The 7638-nt window shown below is 35.5% G+C and overlaps 1 long non-coding RNA gene across 2 annotated transcripts; it reads left to right on the top strand.

Annotated features, from left to right (window-relative positions):
- Positions 1–1885: 1885 nt before the first annotated feature.
- Positions 1886–5082, top strand: LOC143364086 (uncharacterized). 2 transcript variants are annotated; one of them, XR_013083986.1, is made up of 3 exons: positions 1886–1971; positions 2077–2140; positions 4814–5082. It is a non-coding gene; the product is annotated as an uncharacterized LOC143364086 (long non-coding RNA). The 2 variants fall into 2 exon arrangements; XR_013083985.1 differs by lacking the exon at positions 4814–5082 and adding an exon at positions 2262–2307.
- The last annotated feature ends 2556 nt before the right edge of the window (positions 5083–7638 follow it).

Below are 7638 nucleotides of genomic sequence, written 5' to 3'. Positions count from 1 at the left end.
GTTTTGGTTGGCGCAGGCCGTAACGTCTCCGGCTGAGAAACTTTTGGTCCGGGATCGAATCGCGCATCGAATGAAAGTTTAAACTTTTAGATTTTTCAATATACCTTCATAAAATTGTGACGAGTGAATTGACGGGGGGGGGGGGGGGCTTTTCTTGATGAAAATGAGTCCAAACTCGAGTGTATTCGAACAATTTTTAATGATACTTAATGTTGATAGAGAATTGCGTATTATTGGCAATTTAAGCTTTTATATTTTTAATGCGAATAGTATTTTTAATACGAATAAGTTGTAGAGTTGATGAAAATGAGTCCAAACACGGCATCATTTGGACTATCTTCAATAAGATTGTAATTCATCAGATTGTCTTTATTCATCGGATAAATTCTCGTCGAATAAAATTATTTATTCGACAAAGATACTTTTTTTATTCGAACCTTCGAATAACGAATAAAGATAAAGTATCTTTTATTCGAATCGTTATTTAAATAATTTGTTATCTAAATAGTGCCCAACTCTTTCTGGAAGTAGCGCATTCGATTCCCGGTTCGGCGAGGCGCACATTTTGCTATAATTTTTGAACTAAAAAAGATATCAAAGTGAAATTTAAACTGAAAAAATTAAAAAGAATCGGGTTTAATGGTATATACTCAAATATATTTTGTATTTTTAAATAATTCTTTTTGTTTTTTAAATTTAATTACCCTTAAAAAATGTTCAAAACTACTTATAAATATTGTTGTTCAATCTATTTTCAATCCCAAATAATTAAATTTATTAGAATATATATGCTGCAAATGAAAAGCAATATCAGAAGTAGATTGAATAGGTAGCTATTAAATAGTCAAATGAAATTAGTGATATCAAACGTCGTATTTTTTAAAATTAAATTTAAACTACGTTCTTACTTTTGGCTAATATTGAACTAATTTAATTTCTTATAATTATGTTATTACACTGTTTTAGTTGTAATTTCACAGGGAAGAAGACTGATGTAGTAGAAAGAACAAGAAAAAAGTGTTTAACGAAAAAAAAAATCATTCAATGCGGGATTCGATCCGGGACCAAAATATTCTCAGGCGGAGACGTTACGTTATTATTATTATTATTATTACATTACGTCTCCTTCGATGCACTCGCGTAACAGCCGTAATGGAATTAAGAGGAAACAACATTCTTTTGTTTCATTCATCATATAGGCCTAGACATGAGATTTAAAATTATACCAGCAACAGCGCGATTGTAGAATATCGGTTCCACAATATTAGTTCTGGATGATACGGTAGGATGTGACACGGAATGGTACGGGGGCTCTAGAGCCCCCCAAGCGTGAGACAGAAAAATACATTGGGTGACTGGTCTACTCCTATACCTCGTCTGTGGTGAAATGAATTGAAGCGGCTTTACATGCCAGCGCCGCCAGTTACACACCGGTGTACTACACCCCCCCCCCGTACTCCTCTTCACCCCCGCGGTGCTCTACACTTGCGAGGGAATCAGCACCACGTTCACGGCACATCACGTGATTAAACGTGATTGGACAAGACTGATGTTCGAATCTTTGCTGCTATTGGACGCTACTATTGCCGGCAAAACCACTGCTGTATGAACGTGTTTGAACGGATGGTCTGGAATCATCTCGAATCGAGTTGTCAACTGTTGTCAATTTGTGTCAATTGTTTGATTGTTGTTGCCTGTGGACCACGCGGACCGTTGCTGATCTTCAACAATCTTCAAAACCAGATTTTCCAAGCCTCTTTTATATTATGAATTAAAGTATGATACATTACATTTATCATACATTAAAGTATGATAAATTGCAAGGAAACTATTATGGCCAGCTTAGTAGCTGTATGTGAATCTGATCATACTTTGTTTTATTGCAGTTAGGGAGCAGTTTGTTTTATAGCGTGGTTTGGCGTGTCCCGTGAGCGCCTTTTTTTATATTTATTGAACTTTCGGAGTTAGCAGGTATGTATTGAATATTAAAAATAGAAGTATGATAAATTGCAAGGAAACTATTATGGCCAGCTTAGTAGCTGTATCTGAATCTGATCATGCTTTGTTTTATTGCAGTTATGGGTAAATGCTTAGTTTGCGGAAAGTTAAGCAACAATAACACAAATGTGTCATTACACAAGTATGTAAAGATAACATAATCTCTGTTCAATTTAGTAGTTAAATTAATTTTTGAATCATTTATTTTATTACTCAATTCTTTTTGTTTACTGTTTTTTTAATTCTCACATGATTTTGCATAGATTCCCTCGAAATGAAGCCTCATGTAAACGGTGGGTCAAAGAAATAGAAGGAAGGATGGAAGGATGGATGCCTACAGACAGTAGTTTCATCTGTTGTGATCATTTTCCTGAAAACAGCATCACGGAATGCTATAGCAGGAAACGCTTAAAGCCTGGAAGTATACCCACGATTTTACCGAAAAAGTCAAGATGTGAACCACAGACGAATATCTTAAGGGAAAGTAATGGTAGAGGTAAGACACTTTGTCTTTGTTAATAAAGGGTTGCAAAGCATATGATATATACTTGTTTCCTTTCAGATAATAATGATGTCCTGGCAACTTTTGCAACAACAGAAGAAGTCCCAGAACCGATTATGGTTGTAGAATGCAATTATTCTCCTACAACCAGCAACCAAACACGTAAGTAGAAATAAGTTTCAAATATACAGAGTATCCCATTTTAATCTATAAATGAAATTATTTCTTCCAATTTTTCTTATTCATAAAGCAAAAACTTACTTACATTGAGTTTTGTTGGAACGTGCTTCAAATTCCGGAATTTGAAGGTGGTGGAGCAACAGCACGTTTTTTACGCTGCATCGATACAATATTTGATTTTTTGAACGTGAGGAATCCATGGGGGAGGCACCTCAAATGTCCTCTAAGACGCGATAACGAGGATATTTGGCGTCCACGTTTAATCGCGGAAATTCAATATTTATCTAAAATTAAAGATAAAAATGGAACTTCCATATTCCTCTCCAGGCGAAAAGCGGGATTCATTGGCCTTTTTACCGCAGTTTTATCTATTTTTAATATATACGACATGTTTATCAAACCAAATGAATCGCAAATGAAATATTTATAATCTTATAAGACGAGCCAAGATCATTTGGAACTCTTTTTTTGCGCTGTTAGAGGCAGAAGTGGGTGGTGCCCAAATCCAACAGCTTCGCAGTTTGTTTCCGCGTACAAGCGACTGCTTGTGCGGCATGACATTTCTATTAATACAGGAAACGCGAGGGCATTAGACAATACTAAAATGTAAGAGCACTATTTTTGAATAACCACTTTATTAACAGAAAGTAGGACGATAATCACGGTACAATGAGACGTTCACACAAATACCCCGCGCGCCGAAAGAATATAAAAGAAAACCTAGTCCGCAAGCCGTATTTGTAATCCGTGTTTGTAATCCGTGTTCGTAGCCGTTTGTCGTAATCGTAATTATCGTATCGAATCGTATCGTATCGTGACGTTCGCCTTTACCGTATAATCGTTCTTTCGCGAATCCCCGATCGCGGCGCTGACGCGTCCTTTTATCCGCGCCTTCCTCGAACGTTCTCGATCTTTTTCTACATGATTTGAACGTTAGGGTAAATGGCCTAACGCCCGTCGCTCGTTCTCGCGGTCGCTACCGTTTGTTGTCTTACGCGGTCACAACACCGTCGCCGCTCACGCAGACGCGCGCACACATGCTCGCGCGCGTCCTTCGATCGCAGGAGAGTTCGGCGGCCTCGTTTGGGCGTTTTTATGCCTGTTTAGGTGTCCTCCGTGGTCGCGAACTCTCCTTTCCGCGTCTGCCTCCTACAAAAATATTAAATGTATCAAGCGAATCGAAAAAAATACGTGCAATAATAGATAGGTACGATGTAAATGTTTATGACCAGGTACATAATTTGAAAATACGAGAAAAGTACGGGCTCAGTGAACATGTACAACATACTGATGACTTCCCCGAAATGACCGAATTTTTAAATTTCACATGGGCACAGTCTCCAAATCTAAGTGAATTTTCCCAGCAAGCAATTGGATATATTGCTGACTGGGGAATTTTATCTTTAAAAAAACACAAAAAAATTAGTTGCATTGAATGTTTACTTGCGTGTGAGGAAATAGATAAAAGCAACATTTCTGTACATAAACAAGATCCCACGGCATATATTAAAGCAATTACGCGTAATTTTTTAATTATACCATCGCCGAGTGTTGTAAAAATTTGTATGACTACAGAATCCCTTTTTCGAAGAGCATGCAACATAAATTCCGGGAAACCTCCCGTAGAGCATAATTTCCCTGCTGTTTTAGCCGCTAAAGCTTTCGAAAAAATAACAGAAGATCCTCACATTTTTCATGAATTAGAACAACACAATTTAGAAATGTTAAGCGCCGAAGAATTCGTTAGTCATTCAAATAAACTGATTAAAACCGTAGCTGCATGTTACATAGAGCTACGTATGTACGCGGAAACAAAAAAGTATGCTTTAGCTGTAACTGGAACAAATATGCGACATTATTTAACGCGTTCTATAGTTTGAGCCCACCAGTAAAGCTTTGTAAACAATATTATAATGTATTGCATGTATTAATATTATAATTATATTATAATGTATTGTAAATAATCGTATATCGCAATACGTATGTATTGCTGCTATGTATGCATGATTACTTGCATGTATTATTTTGAGATTTTGCTTAGTTTTGAAGCTGTCAAATTTACTTTTCTGTATGTGGAATAAAGAATAAATGTGAAAAGTTTAAAATAAATTAAGATTCCTCTTTCTTTAACAGATTTCTGATCTACATTCTGTAATCACCAATAATGTCAGTGTGGATGAATAGTACTGAATCATGGCTCCCTACTAACTTATAATTGCATGGATCACAAAGATTCACAAACGTTCATGATCGGACATAAAAGAATAACATTGAATACATTCTGTTTAATTGTACGTATATTTATACTTTATATATTATTATAACATATAATTGTACATAAAAGAAATCTATATCATATGTATTACTTGTTTATAAAGTAATTAATAAATGTATTTCAGTATTATTATGAATCTAATTTCATTTACTGCTTCTCGTAAAACGTAATAAATACATACCTCCACTTCCTTTATCTATAACAGTGAAGTAAATGATAATAATGTTTAGAAACATTTTTAAAATTACTATTCACTTTCTGCGAACTTCAATAATCATTACTTCTGTTTCTTTTATATTATATTTATATATTTATTTCACTATTTTCATGAATATCATTTTTTGCAACCAGTTTTTTTTTCATTTTAACGTTCATACATGTAGTTCGTATTATTCTGCTATATTAAGGGGGGCGGACCGACCGAACCTGACCCCGACAAAATAATGATCGTCACGCTATGAAAGAACGGCCGCTAGAAGAAGCTAAATAGTAACATTTCTGTCCAGTAGGGGAGCTAGGAACGTTTTCCACAGTTCAGTATCAATAAAATAAAAAAAAAGTTCAGTATTGAGCAACATACTGTATTGGTAAAACAGAGGCCTATAGGAGCATGCGCGGCGCGACAACGTGGATGGCTCTGTCGTAGCTTCGTTCGAATAGCCGTGCCGCGGCACACTCACACACCGCCTGGTCGGCGTGTACGTGTGCCTACGCCGATCGCAAGGGTCCGGTATGCCTCGAAAAATTTCCCAATAATGCAGAGACGGAGGAGAGGGTAGTTTTAGGAGACAGAGAGAGAGAAAGAGACAGAGAGAGAGACAATTTTCACTTTTAAACTGCTCATTGCAATATTGAAGCTTACAGACAAATGTTTTGATCGGATTTGAAGTCAGCGTGATAAAATCTACGAAAAAAGATGTACAGAATGTCAAGAAAAATCTAACCGTGCATGGCATTGGATAAATCACAATTTTGTTTAAATATTCCAAGTTTATTTTCAAAGTTAAAACATTTTTGTACCATAATCTCTCTATTTTTCCCTTATTTTGCAATATTTTAACTTCTAAAAAAAAATCATAGCTCTATCTCATTTCTATCGAAAGTTCTTTGACTTTGACAGAAACTTCGTCACTTTGTCAAATATAGTGTTACGAGTATCGATATGTTACGAAATCGAGACATCGCGCCGAATGGTCTTCGTTGTATCGTCGTCACTAAGACGACGCGGCTAACTTCTCGGTTTTATATATTGTATACATATATAAAACTTTGGAAAATGCTATAAACTTTTATATGATATTATTCAAGTTTATTTTACGTTTAGTCTTTAGTTGTAAATTTGTATTTGTTTGTTTCTTGTCTTCAGATTTGACATCTAAAGTAAAAAAAATATGATAAATTTTGTTTAATTTTTTATGCGCTTCGTGGCATAAAATTTCATTTTGAATATAATTTTCTTTCTGACAGGAATAAATTCCGGCTCATTTTCTTTTTAAAAGAAGTCCTGGTAATATATGTATAAAATTATTATAATGTTAAGAATAAACTGATTCAATTTAATATAAATCAAATGATTTCCCTAGCTTTTGCATACACGTGACCGACGTTCGAGATTCATTTCAGAGATATTAGCGAAAAACTGCAAAGGTAATGTGACAACGAGTCCTGCATACATCTACGCACCCGTGGCAATGTACGTGTTAGCATGTGTTGGTCGGCTGAATCGGGCTGATGCAGAAATCAGTTTCACGAAACGCTTGTACATTTACGGGTTTGATGACATGGCAACAGTGAGGCGATGATATGTGGCAACCATGTCTAGTCGCTAGCATTTTCCAAAGTTTTATATATGTATACAATATATAAAACCGAGAAGTTAGCCGCGTCGTCTTAGTGACGACGATACAACGAAGACCATCCGGCGCGATGTCTCGATATCGTAACATATCGATACTCGTAACACTATATTTGACAAAGTGACGAAGTTTCTGTCAAACTCAAAGAACTTTCGATAGAAATAAGATAGAGCTATGATTTTTTTTAGAAGTTAAACTATTGCAAAATAAGGGAAAATAGAGAGACTATGGTAAAAACATGTTTTAACTTTGAAAATAAACTTGGAATATTTAAATAAAATTGTGATTTATCCAATGCCATGCACGGTTAGATTTTTCTTGACATTTTGTACATCTTTTCTCGTAGATTTTATCACGCTGGCTTCAAATCCGATCAAAAAATTTGTCTGTCACCTCAGGATTTTGGAAAAAATCGATTTATGCAAAAAGAAACTAATGAAATCACAATTTTTCCGTTGAAATGATTTCATAACCCTCTAGTTATTTTGATTCAGAGGCCAAAATGTGAATTTCGCGAGGCGTTCGAAACAAGCGTGGCGTCACGAGATGCTAAGGCGAGGCCACGACCTTCGGCCTGCTATATTTTATCAAAATGAAATCGGTACTTTGAAGTGAAATTGATATTATAAATATACAATGATAAAACATAATGAAATTAAAAAAAAAATACGTTAGTAGACAGGATTTGAACACTGGTCGTCCGGTTGAAAACTTGGTATGCTGCAGTCACGCCAAACCGAATCTTGTTGTACCGTAGAAAAAATACGGCATTACATAGAAAATAATGAAACTTTAATCGTTAATATCGCGAAAATTATTGAGTATCT

Source organism: Halictus rubicundus, unplaced genomic scaffold (genome assembly GCF_050948215.1).
Source record: "Halictus rubicundus isolate RS-2024b unplaced genomic scaffold, iyHalRubi1_principal scaffold0254, whole genome shotgun sequence".
NCBI classification, from domain to species: domain Eukaryota; kingdom Metazoa; phylum Arthropoda; class Insecta; order Hymenoptera; family Halictidae; genus Halictus; species Halictus rubicundus.
This window is presented reverse-complemented; position numbering and strand designations above follow the sequence as displayed.